Raw genomic sequence first — 24,305 nt, forward strand, 5'->3', positions numbered from 1 at the left:
AGAGGCTAAATACTGGACTCAACCCTCAAGGCCCTTCATGATTTGGTCCCAACCTCCTGTCCAGCCTCATTGCTGACCACCATCCCCTTTCATAGCTGAGACGTGGCTCCAAAACTTGCTTCCAATTCGTTCTATTCAACCATCAGATATGCGGTTGCCTCTGTCTGAAATATTGTTCTCCCTCCGCCTTTGCATCGTCCACTCTCTTTTACACCTGGTACTCATCATTCAAGTCTCAGTTTAAATGTCTCTCCCACAGGGACAGGGTTACATCCTCATACTCCTCTCTCACAGTACTCCGTGCTTCTCCCTCGTAGCCCTTAGCACAGTGGAAGTTAACTATTTGTGCGAGGGTTTGTCTAACTCCTCTTACCCCTACTAGATTGTAAGCGCCATGAAAACAGCAAGCATAAATGGCTGAGTTGCTATTGTATTCCAGCATCTAACCTGGAACCCGATAAATAAATGAATAAATGCATGGATGAGTAGAATTTCATATTTTTATCCCCTTAAGTTAAAATGCAAGAAATTTTATGATGAATTTAAATGCCAAATAAGATGCCTGATATACTTAACCTAGGACACTGCCAGGTTCCATAAATATTTATTGCTTAATATTGAATGATATTATTATAAGTCAATACCTGGCCATAAAGTCATAAAAGATTTACTATAAATTGATACTATTCTTACTCTCTCCTGAGATATTCCTATTGAATTTCCATAAATAAGAGGAAAACTGAAATGGAAGTTCTCCAGTTTAATATCTGTGGCATTTAATCAAAACCTAATCCTGTAGCAATGAAACCAGTATGCCCCACATCACTGGTTTGGCAGGCAGGTTTGGTCACATCTTGTATTTTTCCTCTGAATCACTCTCTCCCCACCTTCCTTGGTAAGAGATAGAGATACTAGAAGGTCCATTCTCTCTCCCTTGAGACCTGCCCTTTTCCTCTCTAAGCCCAGAGGCTTACTCACTCTGAATGCCTGGCGGATGGAGAACACCAGAAGGGCTCCTTGACCCAGCACGGCTGTTGTTTCTTTTACTGCCACAAGATGTCACTGTTAAAAACAGGTCTTCACAATCTTATGGATGCGTGTCTTCTGCAATCTGCCCCAAAATCCTTGCCAGCGCTAGTCCCTGCATAACTCCACACTTGCATGTAAATTCATGGCTGTTTAATTTCCTACCCAGATGCTCAGTGTTTTTTCCCAAAGCATGACATCTAGGCAAAGTGGCTCAGACTAGACGAGTTTACAGCTTCAGCTACGTGCTATACCATAACCAGCTCCATCGTGACCTGCAAATCAGGCGCCCTCCGTTCAAACATATCTCTTTGATATATTTTGTTCATTCACACTCTCTGAAAACTCACATGAAGTTTTTTCGTAAAAGAGCATAATTTCCAGTGTCTCTTGAATAATATTGCAATACTGAGCTCATACCCAACGCAGTGACAACCTTCTGGAGCTGCGTTGCAGGTATCTCCTTCCGCCTCCTTCTCCTCAGATTACACCGGGTGAGCCCTTGACTACAGTTTTCCCCTACTCCTCATTCTTTGATGTTGGCTGTTACCTGCCCATGGGGCACTGAATTCGTGATGTCTGTTCTGGGCTCTGATGGTTATCCAAGGTCAACATTCTGGATGTCCCCCTGTATGCACAAGTTTCTCTATGTGGACCTGTGGGTCCTTACCTTCAATTAGATGTCAGTCAAGGCCTCTTTTGTCCATCAGAGAGACCTCTGGGACCTTTCCTCCCAGAAGACTCATTGACCCTCAATCATCTGGTAACAAGCTTTGCAGGCAAGGCCAGCTACACTATTTGCAAAATGAAAACGTAGGACCTCTTGTTCAAAAAGCAGGAAAAAAGTGTCACTAAAAATATTACAATATATAACTTTTTCCTTTCTTCCATGGTCCCTCTGTCTCAGAGGGTCATGGTAGTTTTTATTTGCTACTTAATGGCATTCTCCCTTGGGCATGGGGATACTGTAGGGCAAGTGCAGCCCTTCACAGGTGCCCAGGGGCCCCTCCTGCTACTCTGCACTTGCGACCTACCAGCTGCTGGGATTTGTCTCCCCGCAGCCATCAGGTGCCTTGCCACAGCCAGCGGCAAGGAAGCCATCTCCCCTTTCCATGGCCACACTCCCCCAACCTGTGTGGACAAGCAGCCACCAAGGGATTTCAATTCCCTATGCCAGGATGCATCCAGTACCTGGATGGGAGGTGGGCAAAGGACTCTCCCCCGCCAACTCACCTGCCAAATATACCATGGAGTTGCCAACCCGGGGTGGAGACCGCCACCACTTACCTTGCCTGAGATGCTACAGGGCACACACGGACCCTGAGCCTCCCATATTTGTTCCCAGGCCACCACTAGGTGCAAAGGGCAGTGGCAGAAGGCTGTCCACCCCACCCATCACACACCTCCTCCCCGCCAGCCCAACTTGATTGCTACCTCAAGCAGAGGGCAGCAGCAGTCACCGGGTACAGGCAGGGAGGGGAAGGCTGGGTGTGGCCAGGGCATGAGGGAGACAGGAGCAGAGAGGCGGGAGCCCATCTTGGGGAAGCGGGAGGAGGAGGGACCAGGAATGAGTCCAGACTCAGCCCCCGGCACATGCTCCATCATCCCACCAGACTTCATTTACAAAATACAGATTCTAAGATGAAATTATTGAAATTTCATAACAACAACTACAGAGCATGGAGCCCCAAGTGTGGGTCCCTTCTGAGCAGGGGATCCTGTGTGACTGCACTGGTCCCACGCCTGTGAAGCCAGCCCTGCCAGCAGACTGTGGAATATGGAGAGAAGGATCTTCATTAAGCCACAAAAAGTTCTATTACCCTTTTCTCCAGGGCCACAGGTACCTACTCTCTTTACATTTCATAGCCTCAAGGGGTACTCAAGTGACTCTTGTCCAAAGAAAAAAGTCTGTTTCCCGGTGATTTACTGTGTCCACCTAGGCATAGAGGTGACCAGCAGCTTCTTATCAAAAAAACAAAACAAAAAAACCGTTTTAATTTAAATTCTGTATCACCAAGCCCCATGGGTAGTGTGAAAGATGGCACAAGTGGAACCATATTAAAAAAGAGCCAGAGCAGCCATTTCAGAGGAATTGCCTTGCACACCTTGTTTTCTTTATCTCCCAAACTGAACCAAAGTGCCAACATTCCAAGAAGTCCATAAGGACAAGAATATCCTTATAAGGATATTTTTTTGTAAGGACTGATAAAAATAGACTCTGCTGATGACTGAATTGCTAATCAATCAATAAATTACAAATCTAGCCTTTTGCCTGATAACTGAATCTCAAGCCACCCAATAAAGTACAACCCTAGCCTTACCTCATGTGGCACCAATGAACTCTTCTTTAATACAACGCGCCTCCTCTTTCCTTCCTTTTTCCCATAAAAACCCTAAGCCCTTCTCCTGTGTCTCCCAAGTTGCAATTCTAATTGCCCAAATAAATAGCTACTGCTTAAATTATAGTGATTTTTCCTCAGTGGACATTAGGAAAAGCAAACTGTAAGAAATTCAAACTCTTCAAAGAGAGTGATTAAATCATTAGTAAGATAAAATAACAACAACAACAATAATGATAAAGGTATAGACAACTTCCCCATCAATGGTGTGTCACCAGAAGAAAGGATTCCACAAGCACATATGTGTTCATTCAGATGTGTTTTAACTGGATTTGGTAGAAAAGAGGACTAATATAAATGCTTATTTTTTCAAGTGTCAGAAGAGAAAAAGATAATAAACACGATGTGACATTGTGGTTAATAATAAGAAATATATATTTCTTTGCCTGTTTCTGGCACAGAGCTCCTAGAATACTTGGAATTTCCTAAGTGATAAGAGCGGAGAGATAAAGGTGTCTTAATATTCATAACAAACCCCTTTCAACCACACCTGATTTTATGCTAATGAAGTGACTTTTGGAAAGGAACTAAGGATGGGGGCTGGTTGCCAGGAGAACAAACCATGTGGTGAGAGGGTTGGAACTTTCAGATCCATCTCCAGATCTCTGAGGGGCTAGCAGTTGAGTTCAATACCAATGGCCAATGGTTTAGTCAATCGTGCCTATGTAATGAAGTCTCCATAAAAACCTAAAAAGACAGGGTTCAGGGAGATTCCAAGGTGATGAACCAGGGCTCTTCCACATGCCACCGTGCTGGGCCCCAAACTCCATAGGAACAGAAACTCATTTGTTCGAGATCTTACCCTATGTATCTCTTCACCTGGCTATTGATTTGTGTCATTTGATATCCTTTGTAACAAACTGGTAATTAAATGAGTCACCTAGTTTCCTGAGTTCTGTGAGCCATTCTAGCAAATCAGTCAAACCCAAGGAGGAGGTCGTGGGAGCCTCTGATTTATAGCCAGTCGGTCAAAAACCCAGGGTAATAACCTGGGCTTCTGATTGGCATCTGAAGTAGAGGACCATCTTAAGGGACTAAGCCCTTAACCTGTGGAATCTGATGCAGTCTCCGAGTAGATAGCCTCAGAATTGAGTTGAATTCTAGGACACCCAGCTGGTATCAGAGAATTGCTTGGTGGTGTGGGGAAAATCCCCCACCACATATTGTAATGGGTGTCCAGAATTATTACATGGCATGTTTTATTATGAGATGTTATCAAATCATATTGGCCAAAGTCTTCTGAAGATCACCAAATAACAAATATTAAAAACAATCAGGCTATAGCCTAATAAGGAGGCTCAGCTTTTCCTTTTTGGTTAAACGGGCTGATAAAGAGCAAAGAGAATTAGTTCTCTTTCTTTGCCTCACCTCTTTTCTCTTTCCATCTATGTACATTATATTGTGAGTATCTCTGAACTTTACTACTTTTTCCCTTTTTTCTACATTATTTTAGCATGTTTGATATTAAGCATATTTGACTACGTCCCTGATTCATAACTGTACAATTTGAACTTAGTGCTCTGTTAATGTCAACATTGACATTATTACAGTTTCAATAAGCATATTTCATGCTATAGTATATGTCGGTCACTGGTTCAGGCTATGGCAATAAGGACTCTAGAGAAACAAAAAAGTATATTAGTTTTTTTTTTTCTTTTTTTAAAGATTTTATTTTTTCCTTTTTCTCCCCAAAGCGCCCCAGTACATAGTTGTATATTCTTCGTTGTGGGTCCTTCTAGTTGTGGCATGTGGGACGCCGCCTCAGCGTGGTTTGATGAGCAGTGCCATGTCCTCGCCCAGGATTCGAACCAACGAAACACTGGGCCGCCTGCAGTAGAGCGTGCGAACTTAACCACTCGGCCACGGGGCCAGCCCCACAAAAAAGTATATTAGTTTTATATGGGATAAATCACTATGCAAACATTCAATTTTATTTTATGGCTTGTTTATTACTTCATAATTCCCTTCCAAAATGTTAATGGTTCTAATTTTGACATATGAATGCAACATGCAATACACAAATAGTTTTGTGTGGCTGTTTCAATAATGAGAAAAGTGAAATTAAATGAAAGTAAAAGGGAAAATTTTGCCATCTACTACTTTGAAGGATTATTATCCTATTAGTATGTTTAATCTAATTAGTGCATATCTATGTGATTCTCTGCCTCTATCTTGCTTTTTCAACTTTGAGGGAAAAATTCATTTTAAAATCTTAGCTTCCAGGGGCTCCAGTGTACTTCAGTAACTCTGTCTGACCTCCTTAATTCCAATGGCTTCAATACACTTGAGTAAATCTCTCTCATGGCCCCTCTTTTAACCTTGTCTTCAACTCTAACACTTTACCCAAAAATATCTCTCTCTACCTGCAAGTTTCTGTCATGCCAGGTCTCTCATTCCCACACCCCACCTTTAGACTTGGACTATGTGTCACTGACTCTGCCATTGATCCATCCTGGCCTCATGTCCTTCCCTGTTTAAATGGGACACTATGGTTTACCATTTGATGTGTCATTTCTCTCCAATAACTTTGGCTCTCTAGACCTTGAGTCCAGTTTCACAGAAACTTCAACACAAGTTATCAACTTTTTTGTTGGTCTTTGGTCTTCTCACTCATGTATTCACTTAGCTTTCACCTTGAGCTTCCCATCTAACCCTAACCTCCTCATTCTTAGCAGATGGTCTTGCCTTAAAGGCCTCTGCAAACCTAGTTAAGTCTCAACCATCTTCCTCCCTTTGTCCGTGCTCAGAGAAGAGGTGTGCCTCCTTTCCTTCACAATTCTCTACCTTCTTCGTCACCTCACGCCTCCACAACCTTCCACTTCCTTGGAGACCTTGCTCCAACTATTTCTCTCTACCTCTCCTGTATGTCCAATCTCTCTCTCTCTCTCTCTACGAGGCCCTTCCTCTCAGACTGTAAGCATGCCCAACTTTTATCCATATTTTAAAACAGCAAAACGAAAAAATGTCTTCTTCTGATCTCATGGTAGCAGAAACTTTTCCCTAGCTAATACAAGGGTTTACATTTCACATGACATTCTCCCTACCTTGCCCTCATCCCACCTCTCTTCATCTCATTAAATCCAACTCATCTTCTGGGTGTATCATTTCATTGGGGAAATCATTCTTGCTGCCTGAGCCTCATCAACTTCCTTTGTCAAACACTTTCAATAAACTGTGTTCCCTTCCTTCAGAGAATTATCCCATTTTGTAATTACATATAATTTAGCATGATTCATTTATTAATTTTCCTCCCCACTGCTCTTCAAGCTTTGGGACAGCAGGCACCACATCTTTTTTTTGTCAACATTGTCCCTCCAATGTATTACACAGATCCTAGAATGTATTTGGTGTTCAATAAGTGTTTGTAAATGAATGGATATGTTCATTTATTGTTTATCCTGGATCCCTCTTTTGAAAGCATATTATAGCTCTTCCATCCAGAAAAAGAAATATGAGTCCTTCAGGAAAAATAAAACACTTAATTTTTCCTTCATATTAGTGATGCTAAAAAAGGAGAGAGCATGTGTAGAGAGAAAAAAGACATTGGCTTGGGAATTGGGAAGCCAGTTCTCTGCCACTGTGGAGATCCCTGTACATGGTGGGAAATAAACTGGACTTTCTTGAAGCTTCTTTCTTCCTCTGAAATCATCTAATTTTCAGGTTATTGCCCATTAAAGCAATTAATGGGCTATTCCAAAAAGGAAACTTTGAGAAATTTGTTTTATATATCAACAAATATTTTGAAATTCCTTCCATTTATTGAGCACCTATGTAACAAATGTTAATTTGGCTTATTGACTTGTTTTAAAACAATATACTATGTAACAGGTCATACAACCATAGTGACCTGCATTCCTGAATAAAACTGCTTTAATATGCTACAGAAAAAAGTTTTCTTTACCAGAAGGAATCTTAGCCAGCCCAACTTCAATTACACATTGAAACTAGGACTTCAATGCCACTTAATTTCTCTGATGAAAAGATGATGAATGTGGTGTAAAAATATGAGATAGTGTGTCCATTTCTAGCGGGAAATTTTAACAATCTATTAATAATCAATTTTCCATGGATTTTCCATTTGTCTTTTTCCCAGAAGATATGGTTTGGGTTTTTTCCCACAGAGGTTTAAAAATTCATCTTTTTCAGGACTCTTCTATTCCTACAATGCATCTTCCATCAAACTATTTGCCTTGGATTTGTCTAAAATAAAGGATTAAAAAATAAAAAACTAACAAAAAAATGTTTATTGAGTTTACCAAAATGAAGCTCCCATCAAAGAAAATGTATCCCTCTCCTTCTATTATGTATTTATTTGTTTGTTTACAAATACCAAGTACAAGTATTGGCTGGCCCTCCAATATTTCTACCACAGAACAAACTTAAGTTGAATTCCTAAGGCAGGTTTCACCTGGTATTCCTACTTCTAGAGACACCACCATGTGGAAAGATGCTCTAAACTGATAATAATGTAAACCTGAAGGAAAACGTTTGGCTGAACATATTAGCTGGACTTTAGACAAAGTGTTCAATTATGCTTTGTGAGAGTACTGCCACTAAGCCAAAAAAGACAGAGTGCTTTTTTTAAGTTCTCATAAGAAATTGTGTTAGGTCCCAGAGGCCTGATATTTACTAAGGTTTCCTAATGACATTTAGCAACGATGCTGATGTTAAGAAAGGAGACATACCTCAGCAAAATATTTAGGCTCTAAATATTTAGAGAATTAAAGAGATTGTAAACGGCTATTAAGACAAAGAGATGCATAGCTAAGGAAATAGAAAATGAAACAGGAGCTGTTAATGTTTTTCATAACATTTATGCAAAGAATGTGGTTTATAAGTATGATGTATGAATAGACTTGTCTTCAAAGACACATTGTGGTGAAGCCAACATCCAAATAAGCTCAGAATGCTGGAGCAAACCCTTTCTAGTGGTAGCCATACAACATTAACCTACTAACAAAGGTACTAACCTCAATATGCCTTGGGACTTAGACTATGTCAAACGAGAGATTTCTTTGAAGATTAAAACCAGGCAGCATTCACCACTCTAGCCGATGCTCAAAACTAATATTGAGTATGGTGGTTCCTCAAGGAACTAAACATAGAATTACCATCTGATTCAGTAATCCCACTTCTGAGTATATACCCAAAGGAACTGAAAACAAGGACTCAAGCAAATATTTGTACCCCAGTGTTCATGGCAGCATTATTCACAATAGCCAAAAGGTAGAGAGAACCCAAATATCCATCAACAGATGCATGGATAAAACCAAAAATGTAGTATACACATACAATGGAATATTACTCAGCCTTAAAAGGGAATGAAATTCCAACATGTGCTACGATATGGATGAACATTAAAGACACTATGCTAAATGAAACAAGCCAGTCACAAAAGGACAAATATTATATGATTCCATTTATATGTGGTACCTAGAATAATTGAATTCATAGAGACAGAAAGCAGAACTGTAGTTTCCAGGGACTGGGAGAGGGGAAAATGGGGAGTGGTTGTTTAGTGGGTATGGAGTTTCAATTTGGGAAGATGAAAAAGTTCTCGAGATGGATGGCAGTGATGGTTGCAGAAAAACATGAGCGTACTTAATGTCATTGAACCCTATACTTTAAAATTATTAAAATGGGGGCCGGCCCAGTGGCCAAGTGGTTAAGTTCACGCACTCTGCTTCAGCAGCCCAGGGTTTGGATCCTGGGTGTGGACATGGCACCACTCATTAAGCCATGCTGAGGCGGCGTCGCACATGCCACAACTAGAAGGACCCACAACTAAAATATGCAACTATGTATTGGGGGGATTTGGGGAGAAAAAGCAGAAAAAATTATTAAAATGATAAATTTTATGTATATTTTATAATTTTCAAAAATCTTATAAAAGAAAGATGCTAACCATATAAAATTTAGAAAATTCCGATAAACAGAAAGTTCTCATAATTTTACGATGCTTATGACTACTGTTAACATTGTAGCGGGGGAGACCCTATGCTGATGATTATGCTGAATGTGACACGACTGTTCACATCCCTCAAGAAAAAAAAGCAGAACAGGTTAAGCAAAATCAAGTTGAAAGGACTTTTGTTTTTTATGATTGCAATTTGTTTTTTAAAGATTGGCCCAAGCTAACATCTGTTGCCAATCTTTTTTTCTCTTTCTTCTCCCCAATCCCCCCAGTACATAGTTGTGTATTCTAGTTGTAGGTCCTTCTAGTTCTGCTATGTGGGACGCCGCCTCAGCATGGCCTGATGAGCAGTGCCATGTCCGCACCCAGGATGTGAACTGGTGAACCCTGGGCTGCTGAAGTGGAGGGCACGAACTCAACCACTCAGCCACGGGGCTGGCCCCCTGAAAGAACTCTTAAAACTCTTATCTTATACATATTTTTTTAAAAACCAGAGTTCCAGAGGGGTTGAAGAACTTCCTCCAACTTCATAGAACACAAATATATCTTGACTCTTAGCTAATGCTCATTAATACTAAATATCTATTTTATAAATATTTTATTTTACCTAGGAAAAAGCTCATTGAGTCCTAAACAAATTAAGCCTATCCATGAACGCCTTGCTGAACAGATATTAATAGCACCAGGCTATAGCACTTTAATAATCAGCAGATAGAAGGAGGTGGAGAAGACGGTTTAATGACAGCAGAGCTTCTATTAGGGATACAAGTACCAGAAATGATGTATATTTGAGTCAAACATATGGTTACTGCTTGTGTTTCCAACTCTTTTTTTTTCCCCATATATGTAGATTACTCCTTATCATATGGTTTCTCAAAAGGCTGAAAGTTAATCTCCAGTGTGGAAAGGGAAACTGATTAAGACAGCACTGAGAACATGCCCTGTGGCTGTTACTCAGGTCTTCAAGTGAGCTCACTGCAATAAGAGGGAAAGAATCCACTTGATCTAGAATATGGCCCCTGGAAATTCACCTTGACCTGAACTCTAAGTAAATATATATACATGCTTTGTATGTGCACCATTCAAAGTTGAGGTTTATTAAGACTGTGTTTCTATTACCCACATGCTGAAAAGAAGAGTTTGCGGTTTTTTAAGTACACACACCTGCATTACACACCTCGCAAACTCACCCCAACTTGTTGCTTGTTGTGTGGAAAGTCCCATTCACATTTCACACCCCAGAGAAAGGCTAAGTAATTTGATACTTAAAAACAAAACAAAAAATCATGGTGACACTTCTTGGTAAGGTCCCAACATTATTATGGTATGAGACAAGCCCGTAGTAACTTATCTGGAAAAGGAACAAGCCCTCCTCTTCTCAGTGATCCTGGACCTCATTTGTGACTGGGTTTCCTCTTTCCCTGAATGTTTGTTTCCCGTGATCCTAGAGGAGCAATGATTCATCTCCTCAAAGACGAAATTTTCAGGGTATGTATTATTTGAGATTTGGCTGACTCAAAAACAAAGGAATTTTTTATTGTTCTTCCTTTGATTTCTGTTTTATTCAGAGGTTCCTGAGCATGGACTTTATCAGCTCCTATGACTTGTATATGCTTTTCCTCAGGAAGGAATGCCTGTCCTAAAACACCACTTTCCCAGGGGGCAATATTTGTCCTTCAAGTCCAAGTTAATAAAGAATCTCCTCTGAGAAGCTTTTCAGGCTCCTCATTCCCATTTCTCATTGAATTAATCACACACACCTCTGTGTTATTGGGATCTCTCGACATACGACATCCATTGTTCCACTCACATTATTACACGTCCATTATTGTTCCACTAAATTGCCATGTTCTCAGATTCATAGGGGAGATAAATGTGTACTCTCCTACTAGACTATTGCTTTCCTTCCAGGGAGAGAATTTTTTTTCTCTGTATTATCTGCACCTTCAATAGTGTCAAGTACTAATAGATTAGGCCTGGCCACTAAAAATAACTTCCTGCCAATCTTCTACCGTTTATTTCTTCTCTTGTCTGCTGGCTAGATTCATCAGATCCAGTAGAGGAATCCAAGACTTTAGAAAATGGCAGAGTGGGGCTGGCCCGTGGCTGAGTGGTTGGGTTTGTGCACTCTGCTTCAGCAGCCCAGGGTTCACCAGTTTGGGTGCTGGGTGCAGATCTAGCACCGCTCATCAAGCCATGCTGAGGTGGCATCCCACATAGAAGAACTTACAGTTGGGATATACAACTATGTACTGGGGGGCTTTGGGGAGAAAAAAAAAAGAGGAAGATTGGCAACAGATGTTAGCTCAGGGCCAATCTTAAGGAAAAAAAAGACTTTGAAAGACAAAGAAAATGGCAGAGCCACCAGATAACAAAAGCCTAGATCCTCAAGTCACCACTTGGAGGAGAACTGGAATACTCAAGTAGAACTACTGTGTGAGCAAGAAATAATTTTATATGGTTGTAAGCTCCTAATAATTTTGAAGCTTTTATTCAGCGGTTTGCCTACCCTGATTAATACATTTCTAGAATTGTAATTTTGATACTGAAACCAGGGGCCAACTTGCTTTAACTATACTCAGTTAGCTGTCTGTTTGCAGAAGTACTTAGATAATGCCTTACTAAAACCCACCCTATAGATAACATCCATGATGCCTGGGTCACCATAGTAACCAGTGCTTGACTTTTTTAAGAACTGAGATTTGATTCCTTGCCCAGTTCGGGCTGGTTAAGACCGCTGATTGATCAACTGGGCCTGTGTAGTTGACCCACAGGTGAACTTTTGAAGTCCAGGAGCTGAAAATTCCTCCCTAAGATCATGGTAACGCTGCCATTTTGTGAACATGCATCCTATGAAGAGCCATGAAGCTTGACTAGGCTTGCACAGATCATCAATTACCTCACTTCTCTTTACCTCCAATCATCTGTCTCCACACTTCAGACTGCCTTGCCCTTCACCCCATAAATTTTGCCCCAAACCCTGGATTGGGGAGACAGATTTGAGGGAATTTCCTCCTGTCTCCTTGCAGATCAATCTCGCAAAAAAGCTGTATTCTTTTCTCAAAAGCTGATGCCATAATAATTGGCTTTTTTATGCACGTCGGGTAGGAGAACCCCATCTTTGTGTGGTAGTAATACCTTTTTTTTTTTGGATTTTCAAAAGCTATACGTACAATATAGAAATTTAAGGATAAGAATAAAGAAGAAAAATAATACTCACCACTCAGAGATAAACAGTTTTATTTTTGTTATATATCTCCCAGTGTTCTTTTTGGGGGAGTGGGGGCTGGGGCGGAGGGAGGTAGACGTAGTAGAGAGAATAAACAGACGTTATTTAAAAGATGGAAGCAGAAGTTTTCTTAGACAAGAGAACTATCTTTTGTTCCTTAATGGATTATTTCATTGTGTAGTGATGGGTCCCAGGACATAGTATGGAAAGCAGAAGAATGACAAAATTAGATTGCTTTGCAATAAGTAAAAGGATTTTGAAATTCCATGGACAATGTAGGAGCCTAAGAGAAGAGTGAAGGAGCCAGGAGCAGGAGTAAGCAAAGACTGGTGAGAAAGAGAAAGGTTCCATCAAGATCAGAGAAGGCTAGGACCTGGGAGAGCAATGCCATTGAGAAGTTCCCAGTGTTGGGAATTCCTGAGGGACAAGAACAAGACTGTAAAACATGCAGTTTTACATTGTTGCCATGATGAGTCCCACTAGCCTGTGATGCAAACCCCTTGCCATCATACCCCTGCATGTTTGATGACGTCTCATCTATGTGAGTGCCTATGAATTGTGTTTTAAGCAAATCAAGGGAAATGGCAAGAAGTGAGACATAATAGAAATTACAACCTCAGAGGAAGAGATGACTAAGCACAAGACCCCTTCATCCTAAAGAATGTCATGTACATTTTCCCAATCTTTAATGTCTCTGAAAATAGGCTTTTTAATAGCTGATGCCATTCCAGTGTATGACCGCACCATCACTTACTGAACCTTTGCCTGTTTGGTGCATTTAAACTGCTCCCAGTTCCCCACTGTTAAACAGAATTCCTCAACAAATATCCTCTTATATAAAATTAGAGCCCAGATCCATTGTCTCCTGGTTTAGCCAACGCTCCTTCTGTTGTGATGAACAAAAAGCCACTCAAATCTGTGTAAGTAGAGAAGTGCAACTTAATATAAGGATCCAGGATTACTGCACCAAACCCACAACCTCATGTAATTGGCCTCATGAGGAACTGATATGTGGGGGTTGTAAAATCACGAGAAATTGCTGTCTCAGTTGCTTCCGTTGACTTGAAAAGCCTCAAACCGAATTTCTTCAGGAATAGCCAAAAGAATTGCAATTTGGGATGTGCATGCTGTGGCAAACCATAGGCAAATCCAACAAACAAGGAAGGCAAGCTGCCTTTAGAGAGAAAAAGGAGAGTAGGGAGGGGGCTTCTAAAAGAAAGTCCATTGGGGGAAAGTAACAGTTCCCAGCAGCAATGGCTTCTCATTGGCTGAGCTGCTGTGTTCCTCTTTGGCTGGGCTGTTGCCAGGTGGGGAGAGAAGTCTTCATTCAGTAGTAAAATAGTTTTACTTCCTGTCCAAGATGCAAGCCCTGGGTTTCTTCCTGTTTGTTGTAATTGACCATATGTGGTAGGTCATGAGACCTCCCCCTACAGGCCTTCTCGACTCCAATTTAGTTATGATTTCTTTTATAGTTCCACACTTCTTTCAGAGGACACCCATTTTTGTTCATTTCTGCCTCTATATGTGTGTAGGAGAGACAAAATTACAATTGATACTCACATTAAATAAATTTTAAAAGATACACAGTAGGTTCTTATAGCAATCTCCAACTCCTTCTAAGAAAGTGCTAGATTTCCTATAACTACTTTCCTCATGTGTCCTATGTCCTACACTTACATCAGTTTTTCTCACGTATATTCTTAGTCCATGTGTTTGCGAGGAGGGGCCTCCTTCTCACCTCAGGGTCACATTCAATCTTATTTGTTCACTGTTTCTAAACTCTGGAAATGGCTACTTAGTCCTTCGACCTAGTCTGTCTCACTTGAGTGCCCTGTCCTTATGGAATGGCCACTACCTTCTCTCTGCGAAAGAAGCCTTCTTCACTGTGAGGCGTGGGGCAGGGGTTTGTGTCTTCTCCATAATCCCAGTCATCTTCTCCTGCCCTGTGGCCACATCAGGACCTAAAGTCTGACAGACTCCTGACTTCATCCCTGCCCACGATTATGGTTTCTCTGTTCTGTTTGTGGCGTGTGGAGGTGTTTATCTTGTTTCTGAGTTGGCCAGGTCCTTTCAGATATCTCCTTATAAAGATTATCGATGGTGGCTCTTTGTTTGAAGCAGAGAGGTTGTATCAGAGCCCAGAAGTCCTCTCTACCTAATTCATCTCTTTCTTGTACCTATTGACGTTCTCTCCTCCTCAAGGACTCTGACATGGAGGTCTTCCCCCAGAGTCCAGAGAAGGAGGGTACAGGCTGGGCAGATACCACAAAAGACGTATCTACACATCCTTAGGATAAATTCCTAGAAGAGGAATTTCTGTCTCAAAGATGCGGCACTTACAGCTTTCGATATATATTGTAAAATTGCCCTCCAGAATGGCTAAATCAAGTAATGTTTCTACCGGCAGTATGAGGGAGTAGCCAACACTAGGTATTCTCAGGAGCTGTGATTAATAATTGGTATTTATACAACATGACCTCTGATGAGGTCGAAGTCCTGCACTACCTTCCCCTTTCATCTTGGTCAGACTTCAGGGAAGCAACACTGAGATCATAGCTTGGCACTTTCTGGATGCCAATCACAGAGTTCTCTTCCTGTCATCCATATCTTTGGACTACCTTCATGTTCTTGCATAAATGCAACTGGGCATATGAGATATATAATCTTGTGATTTATAGTAAGAAATATGTATTCGATCTTTGTCCCTGTTTCTGAAACAGAGCTCCTAAAACTCTTGGAATTTCCTAAATGATAAGTGCCATAAAGATGTGTTGATATTCCCAACAAACCCCCTTTAACCACACCTGAGTTTATATTGATGAGATGACTTTTGGAAAGTGCCTAAGGATGGGGGCTGGCTGCCTGCAGAACCAACCATGTGATTAGAGGGTTGGAACTTTCAGTTCCACCTCCCTCACCTCTGGGGAGGGAAGAAGGGCTGGAGGTTGAATCAATTGCCAAAGGCTACTGATTTAATCAATCATGCCTGTGTAATGAAATCTCCATAAAAACCCAAAAGGACAGGGTTTGGAGAGCTTCGAAGTTGGTGAGCCCATAGAGATTTAGAGAGTGTGGCACCCTGGCTCCCACGTACTTGCCTTATGTTTCTATCCTATCTGGCTGTTCCTTGAGTTACACCCTGTTCTAATAACTGGTAATATAGCAAGTAAAATGTTTCTCTGAGCTCCGTGAGCCGCCCTAGCAAATTAATCGAACCCAAGGAGGGTGTCATGGGTCTACAGCTGGTCGGTCAGAAGCACAGGAGACAACCCGGACTTGCGATTAGCATCTGAAGTGGGGAGGGTGAAAAGTCCTGTGGGACTGAGCCCTTAACTCGTAGGATCTGACACTATCTCTAGGTATGTAGTGTCAGAACTGACTTAACTGCTCGGTGGTGTTGGAAAGAACACGTACTGTAGGATACCTAGTTACTATTACATAGAATCTGTGGACTAAGCATTAACAGTTTAGTACAAATTTTACCAGAATATCTGAGGCTAGATCCAGGTCACATAACTTTGCAAAGTCCCATATAGGCATGTATTTATAAATTTTTATTATTGATAACTTCTAGACTAACCATTATGGGCTTAAAAGAAATATTATTAGAATACCCAATATCAAATTCAGGTGACACAGATTTCTAAAGGTAATGTTTACAACCATCCAAAGCAATTATGCTATAAATTTAGGAGATTGAATTTGGGGTATAAGAGACTGGTAGACTCCCACTGACATTTCCCCTAACCTGACGGACCTCCTCTAGATGGGGATGGCCAGCAACCCACACACTTGTCCATAAAGAAAAGGGAAGCGATGCTCACTGAGCATACCCAGCCTGATATCTCCTGTTTTTTTCTGAGAATGTGTTTTTTGCATTCTTCTCAATAAATTAGAATTTTATAAGAATTAGGGTCAAAGGGCTCACTTCCACCAAGCCCCTATGGGACAACTATAGTACTTTTACACACATTGTCTCATCAAATCCTCATAATAACACTGGAGTTCTTCCCATTTCACAAATGAGAAAACTAAGAGTATTTACCTTACAAAGCTAACTGACATAAACTGTGAAGTTTGTTGTTTCTGCCCTCAGGCTCAACTTCCCTGTTTGTGATATTTGCATCTGGATTTTGTTTTGCAGCAAGTTCTCCTCAATCCGTGGAATGCAAGTAGCATGGACTCCACATTACCTTTGGGGGTGTCCATGTGACCCAGCATGGGTGATTCTGCTGTCTTCTGGTCACAGAGAATGGTTCAGGGAAGGACACTATTAGAAGAGAATGGCTTCTTCCTCACTCTTGATATTTCCCTTATGTTTTAAGGATACTCAAATATTGTAATTGTTACCAGCACATTGGGTTCTTGTCCTCCCTGAAGATGGAAATCAAGAGAGACAGCAAGCAAGAGTGAGATAATAGAAAGTTTATCAGCTTGTGCACAAGGGAGCCAATCACAGAAAGGGGAGAAGAGAGAGAGAGGCGAGTGGCTCCCCAAAGAGCCACACTGCGGGGATTTTTATCAGGCTGGGGCAGGGGATGTGTCTTCTGTCACGGCATGTAGAGATGGGGTTATGCTTGTGTCTGCGTTGTTGTTCAACACGCCACCTCATGTGGCACATTGTCATTAGCATACTAGCTCTCCACCCCTGGGAGTGATTTTTACTATGTTAATGGGGCTAGGGTCACCTTCAGTGGACTCCTGGGTGCTAGGGTGCATGTGCAAGCCCAGGAAAGTCCAGAGGCTGTGGAATGTGGGATCTTGGTGGTCTCTGTCTGATTCTCCTAGGCTGCTGATTGGTTAGGGCCAATCTTGTTAGGGCCTTATCTTGTTAGACCTGGGGCCTTGCAGATGGCCTTGTCTCCTTAGGCTGATTCCTGTCTCATAACGAGCATTCTTTTTCCCCATTCCTCCCTCAGCCCAAGGAGAGGTGGAGAGATTTATATGATTGTTACACTTGGGAAGACAAGACTGGGCATGTTCACCTCAGCAACTCCAGGTGTTCTCTGGAGAGCTAGGTCTATGAGAGCACAGAGCCTGTGTTGCTCCCCCAGGACAGGCTGAGCCTTTACAGAAGAAGGAAGGGCTGCAGGAAAGACTTGGGTCAATCTACTGTTGTCATGACCTGGTAGCTAATCTACAATATTCTCAGGTTCAGTTTAGTAAATCTATTTGCTCTCACACTAAGATAATCCTCTAAATTATCTTTCAGCAGCAATAAGAGTGACATTTGGTTTCTCTGCCTTGTTGGGCCACACAGGTACATGACTCAATCAGAGCCAATCCCCAAGCTTTTACAGGAGTGAGGGGCAGAAGGAGAGGGAGGCACACTCTTTTCCCCTGGACTTGAATGGGGGGAGGATGTGAGCCTGTACGTGCCAGAGAAAGTCAGAGCTAAGTCAAGGACAGAAGCCAGGTCCTGCCAACATCTGGTGAGTTCCTGAAACCAGTTATTCCTGAAGACAACTCTACAATTTAGATTTCTAGATTAATGATCCAATAAATTCCTTTTTTTGCTTAAGCTGATATGAGTTGGATTTTCAGTCACTTCCAAGAGAGAGTCCATACACAGGAATTAGCAAAAGGATATTAAGTGAGAAGGGATAGGATAAATGCCGTTGGAGTTTGGAGAAGAAAGTTCAGACCAAGATGACCTTCCCAGAGAAGCTCTTAGTTTGGATCAGTTAAAGACACAAACACTGATCACTATTACATGCTAAGATATAGAAATGAATACAACAAATTTTCTATCCTCAAGCTATTTACTGTGGGGGGAGAAGGACATGTAAAAGATTATTTCCATGCAAGGTGACAGGTTCAACAGCAGAGCCATACTCTCAGTGTGCCGTGTGGGTGCACAAGAAGAGCATATCATCCCTGGAGCTGGAGTGGAGATTTTTCAGAAGCTGACACCTGAACTGTTTCCTGAAAGGTGAATAGAAGTTAGCTGTGTTAAGATGGCAGGAAAAGGCTTTCCAGAAAGAGGGAAAGGAAGTTGCTTAGGCAGAAAAGTATAAATAATATGATGTTGGGAGAGGGAGAGGTGCTGGCCTAGGCTTGTTGGACCTTGAAGGACAAGGAGGAAGATGGAAGCACATGATCACCTATCTGGAGCTTCTGATTCACACAAGGAAGGAACTGGAGACACTGGGAAGATAGGTTGTCAGCAGACTTTACAGGACCCAAAACGCCAAGAGGGGCAATAAAACTTGACCCTACAGGTGATGAGATGGAACTGAAGCAGAGCTTTTAGCAGAGAATTACATGACAAAAGCAATGCCTCAGAAAAAATAATCTGGCAACAGTGTCCAGCATGGATTGGATGCTGAAATACCAGTTAGAATACTATTACATTAGTCTAGTTGAGAGATGAGTACCGTTGACAGGAGGTGAGGACTTGAATTAAGGGAGTGGAAATAAAATGGGAATGGATAGAAGAAAAGCCAACTATCAGTATTTGCTCCAGTTTTATAATAATTGGCTTTAAAGTAGGTATCATGAGGAAATTTTTCCTCTCTGCCTGGATAGTGGTTGTGTATAAATATGTTTTTCTATGTACAGTTTGTAAATTCTCAAAGGCAGGGACTATGGCTTGTTCTTCACAACTTTCTTGGCACATAGTAGGCATTTCGTCAATATTATAGATTTTAACTGAATTGTTTTGCTGGTTTTGTTATTTTTTATCTTCTTGAAATATGTGCCTGTGTTTAATTGACAAGGTTATATTGTCTGCATTGCTAAAGAATCAGCGGGAAGATGAGTTCAATGGGGCGCTGGTCCAGCAGAGAGAATACACGGTGATTCTGGTATTGTTTACTAAAGCTCCATAAGAAGATATTTAATCCCACTTACCTGCTGAAGTCTCCCAAGGTGAAAAATGAGCATAATCTTTTATAAAACACCTGGAGACTTTAGGCTAAAAAGACGAAGGAGGATTAAGAAACAATCCCTGCCCTCAAGAAATGCACAAGGGGAAAATGAAAGCAGTGATAACTATTATATAGATCATTTTCTTAAACATAGGGTTCAGACATATCCTAAGCCAAAAGAATTTTAAGGTTTTTGGAGGAGACCTACAGTTTAATAAATAAACAAGATCCTGCTCTCAAGCATATTTTCTTTCACCTAACTTTTTTTGGGGAGGAAGCCTGATTAGAAGCAAATCAACATTAAAGAATAATAATAATAGGCACTGGAACCACTACCATTAACTGCAACAATGATGACCGAGGCCGACGCCCTGGCCTTGCTGCCGATAAAGCTGTGAGTGCTCTGACCTCCTGGCATACGTGTTGTCGACACACGCAGTTCATGAGGGATGGCCACTTCACCTGAAGTGTTGAATTTCTGCAACTGATAGAGCAGTGGTTCTCAAACTTTAATGGATGGAAGAGACTCACCTATACTATTTGTTTTACTCATTGCAGACTATACTCCTAGAGATTCTGACTCAATAGATCTAGGGTGGGAATCTTTCATTGATTATATGCCCTGGATGATTCTGAGGCAGAAGCTGCATGGACCACGTTTTGAAAATCCCTTGCTATCTAGGTTTGCTATGTCACAAATATCTGGATTCAGGCAGAGAATATGACAGTGTGAAATGGGCTCTAATTGAGATGTAGCGGCACAGATGAGAGAGAGAATAACTCTGCTCGATGAAAAGGGAAAGCAGGAGGAGGATAAGAGAGATCGCCTCCCTCCTGCCCCCTCAAGAATAGGCGAGATTTGATCTGCGATTTAAAAGTTGAGAAGAAAGTTTACAGCTAGGAAGGGGCAAGAAGAGAAAGAAAGAGGAGGAAGGAAAGTGCATGTAGAAGAATGACAGGTAGATATGGCAAAATATGAGACTCCAAGGACAGACTTTGGCTACCTTAAGCAGAGCGTGTGTCTTCAGAGGAACACAGTTTGTCCTGTGGGCTTGTGGTCCCCCATACACCACAGGTGCACCAGAAATCTCCTAGGGTATTTATCAAAACATAGATTCCCAGGGCCTCCAGCAGACCCACTGAATCAAATCCCTTGGGGAGAGACCTGGGTATCTGGACTTATAACAGGGGTCCCCAGGCATCCTGATAAGTAGCCAGTATGGGAACTACTGGTAGACCAAGAGCATGTCCAACCTGAGACTCTAGGTCCTTAAGAGAATACAGCATCTGAGAGTTGATGTCAGGAAATATCCAGGGGAGCAAAATACAGTCAGGAAGTTCTGAAGCCAGAAATAGGTCGGGCAGAAAATTTCCACAAAGGAATAGATTGCAAAGATGAGAGGTAGGAAAATGAGCTGGACTGCAAAAAGCCAAAGGTGTGGATCTGGAAGGCAGTTTCTAGAAATAAAGACAAAGTGAGTCAGAGAAGTGTCCTATGAGAGACCAGGCAGAAGTGGACTTCCTCAATTCTACAAGGTATTTTCAAGGAGATGGCTTAACAGCATCCTTAATCTGACTGATTTTCACCTGCAGTTGTAAAGATATCCAGTTCAATTAGCAATTGCAAAGACAAATCTAGGAAAAAGTGAGAATTGGAGTTTGGAGATTATCAATAGAAACCTGACTTTTAAGGGACAGAGTAGAGAAAAGAGGCACTGAACCATCAAGAGGAGAAGAGGGTAGTGCGAGCTGGCTCTCTTCATTTTGTAAGTGGCACAGGCGGTAGGATTCCGCTCACGGTTTCCCTTAATATAAGCATATGGAACTGTTCTTTAAACTACCAGTAGATGGCACTATGGTTTTGGCAAAAAATGCAGGTGAAACCAATGCTAGTAAACGCAATACTTTGTTTAAGAAGAAAAACTTGTGTTAAGGAAAGATTAAAACCAAATTAATATATTAGATCAATATCCGATGGCTTATTTTTTGTTCAAGACTCATATTACTCAGAATTTTACACTTTACTCTAGTTTTAACTTATGACTAATAAATTACATAACTTAGTCAGAAATGTAACCGATCATCAAACCGCAAACATAAAAACTCCAAAGATTTTCAGATATGATTGTCAGTTGAGATGTTTATTTGCTGTAAGAACAGCCAGCTACTTTCAGTGCATGCTATGACTTCTGTGGGCTTAGGTACTTCTTTTCCCTTCATGGGCCCCTTTCTCCATATACATATATGTATATATGGGGGGCGGGTTGGGGTTTTTTTTTTTGTTTTTTTACTGAGGAAGATTCACCCTGAGCTAACATCTGTGCCACTATAAACCTCCACTTTATATGTGGGTTGCCGCTCCAGTATGGCTGATGAGTGGTGTAGGTTCACACCTGAGATGTGAACCTGCAAACCCAGGCCACCAAAGGAGAGTGTGCCAGACTTAACCACTAGGCCATGGAGGCCTCCCTCTCTGTATATTATATTTTATAACTGCTTTGGTATAAAGACATATATACCCCAGGCTGGGGTAATTGGTAAATATTATTATTACATTTATTTTTTCCTCTGAACTTAAAATAAAGTTAAAATATTTTTGTGGGCCCCTAAAAGTATCACAGGCCCTATACACTGTGCCTATTATGCCTAATGGATGAGTCCGCCCTGGATACTTTAAGTTATCCTAAAGAATGAAACTTAAATAGAGAGTAAAACTAGAGGGAGAGAATAAGAGGCATGTAGCTGAGCTCTCCACAGCAAAAGTGAAATGCCTTTGAAGCTTCATGCATTGTCTTAAAATTACATCCAAATATTGCAAGAAATGTGCTCTAAATTACTTTGCATCAGGGAAAAATAAAGAAAACAAAATATCTTACCTGATTCACTGGTCAATGGATAAGGTGCAACCGCAGTGAGTCGATTCGTCTCTGAAAAGTGTTCCTCAGGAATTCCCTGCTGTGGGAAGCAGATTTAAGTGTATACACAAAACACAGATCAGGTGCAGTTGCAACAGAAAGTAGAACCAATTTGTGAGAAAGAATGTACTCATTCTGAGAGTTCTAGGTTTCTAGTTTGTCAAGGGGGGGGGGGTGGATGGAAGCAGAAGAGAGCTGCTATTAGCTTTCTCAGGATCTGATTCTGAAAAAGGAAGTATATGGCTGCTGTATTTGAAAGTCTACAGTCTTAAGTAAGGGCCTACATAGCGCAATAATAGCAACTTGAAGTATAATCCAAAATCCAAGAGTGAGAGAGCTGGGAGTGGAAGGGGCTGATAACAAGGATTCTTGGGGAAGCAAGGAGAGCCATTCCAGGGCCTTGGGAGAGCCAGTACCGCAGGTGAGGCAGTGTTGGGTGTTGGAGCCAGGAATCACAGTAGGGATTAGGGTTGGAGGGCGGGGCCCCTCTCCTGGCAGAGCAATGCCTTTGAACACCATCCTTACTGCGGAAATTTCTTTAATTGAGCCTATCTCCCACCATTTTTTGCTAGACTTCAGGTACAACTATTTTACAAAGAATGCTGTAGTTTTTAATTTGTCTTTAAGATTTTACGTATTAAAATAATCATTCATCTAAAACTTTCTGTACTGTCAAACAAAAAAGTCTTCCATTCAGGGTCTGGCCCAGTGGTATAGTGGGTTACATTCGCACACTCTGCTTCAGTGGCTGGGGTTCACAGGTTCAGATCCTAGCACAGACATACACACTGCTCATCAAACCATGCTGTGGCAGCATCCCGCATACAAAATAGGATGATTGGCACAGATGTTAGCTCAATGACAATCTTCCTCACAAAAAAAAAGTCTTTCATTCAAATTGGAATGACATGACTGCTTTTTTTTAACTCTAATTTTGTTTCAATGTTCACACTTCATAAGGATTACAGGGGGAAAATATTCATTTATATAGTCAATTCTTACCATAACCTTTTTCAAATATTCAGAACTACCGAAAAAAGAAAAATAATAAGAGTGGAAGTAGTGGATTTCTGGATTTCCTATTCTAGTAATAAGAAGTTAAAATCAAATTGGGATTTATTCGAATTCCAAACAAATACTCAATTATTTATACTCAACTTAAAGATTTTTGGCACAGAAGTACCTGTGTAGGCGAAGACTTCCCAGAACCTCCTTCATTAATGATTCAGAGAAAAAGCTTGAAGGAGTACAGCCTTCTACTCAGGTGCAGTTCTCAGGGGATTTCAGTCCAGAGCAAGGTCCCAGAGAGACGGTGGTGAACGCGTAGTCCCTTCTACCCGCTATTTTTCTCAAAGAGCTTGTACCTGCCGATTCACCCCATGAGAGGTGGAGAAGGAGGGAAATAATAGGCTGTCTACCAGCTCCTTCTCTTCCAGACACCTGAGGAACAAGGCTACAAAATGACCTTTGTGACAGTCCTCCGGTTCCCATCCACACGTCTGATCCCCAGATTTGGGCAGGTCGCAGTAGGTGCAGGATTCCAGGGAGTACTTTGCACGTGGAGAACAAGCAATACAGACTGTTTATGCAGCTGCACTCTCACTCGCATGTCAGTCTAATGCAGGTATATAGCATTTAACATTCATCTTCCATTCTGTCCATTAAGCTCACACTACGTCCATTACGGAGAGTGAATTCCCTGATGGCCAGCCATTAGGAGAGGCAGTACAAGGTTTAGAATCAAACTCCCTGGGTTCAGAGCTGGTCTCTGCTACTTACTAGTTGTATAGCCCTAGTCAAGCAGCCTAGCTTCTCTAAGCCTCAGTTTTATTACCCACGATATGGAGAACATGATAATAATACCTACATCAGAAATATCTAATAAGGATTAAATGAGAAAATCCATACAAAAGCTCTTAGCTCACAGCACCTGGAACAGGATGAGAGCTCAAA

At 41.4% G+C, this 24,305-nt stretch overlaps 1 long non-coding RNA gene across 2 annotated transcripts; it reads right to left on the reverse strand.

Moving 5' to 3' along the window:
- Nucleotides 1-12,603: 12,603 nt before the first annotated feature.
- On the reverse strand, nt 12,604-23,890 carry LOC124237393 (uncharacterized). Of its 2 annotated transcripts, XR_006887996.1 has the most exons (4): nt 23,536-23,890; nt 22,314-22,392; nt 16,762-16,942; nt 12,604-14,086 (listed from the first exon to the last, which is right to left on the reverse strand). It is a non-coding gene; the product is annotated as an uncharacterized LOC124237393 (long non-coding RNA). The 2 variants fall into 2 exon arrangements; XR_006887995.1 differs by lacking the exon at nt 16,762-16,942.
- Nucleotides 23,891-24,305: the final 415 nt, after the last annotated feature.

The sequence above is a fragment of the Equus quagga genome, chromosome 3 (genome assembly GCF_021613505.1).
Source record: "Equus quagga isolate Etosha38 chromosome 3, UCLA_HA_Equagga_1.0, whole genome shotgun sequence".
Lineage (NCBI taxonomy): Eukaryota > Metazoa > Chordata > Mammalia > Perissodactyla > Equidae > Equus > Equus quagga.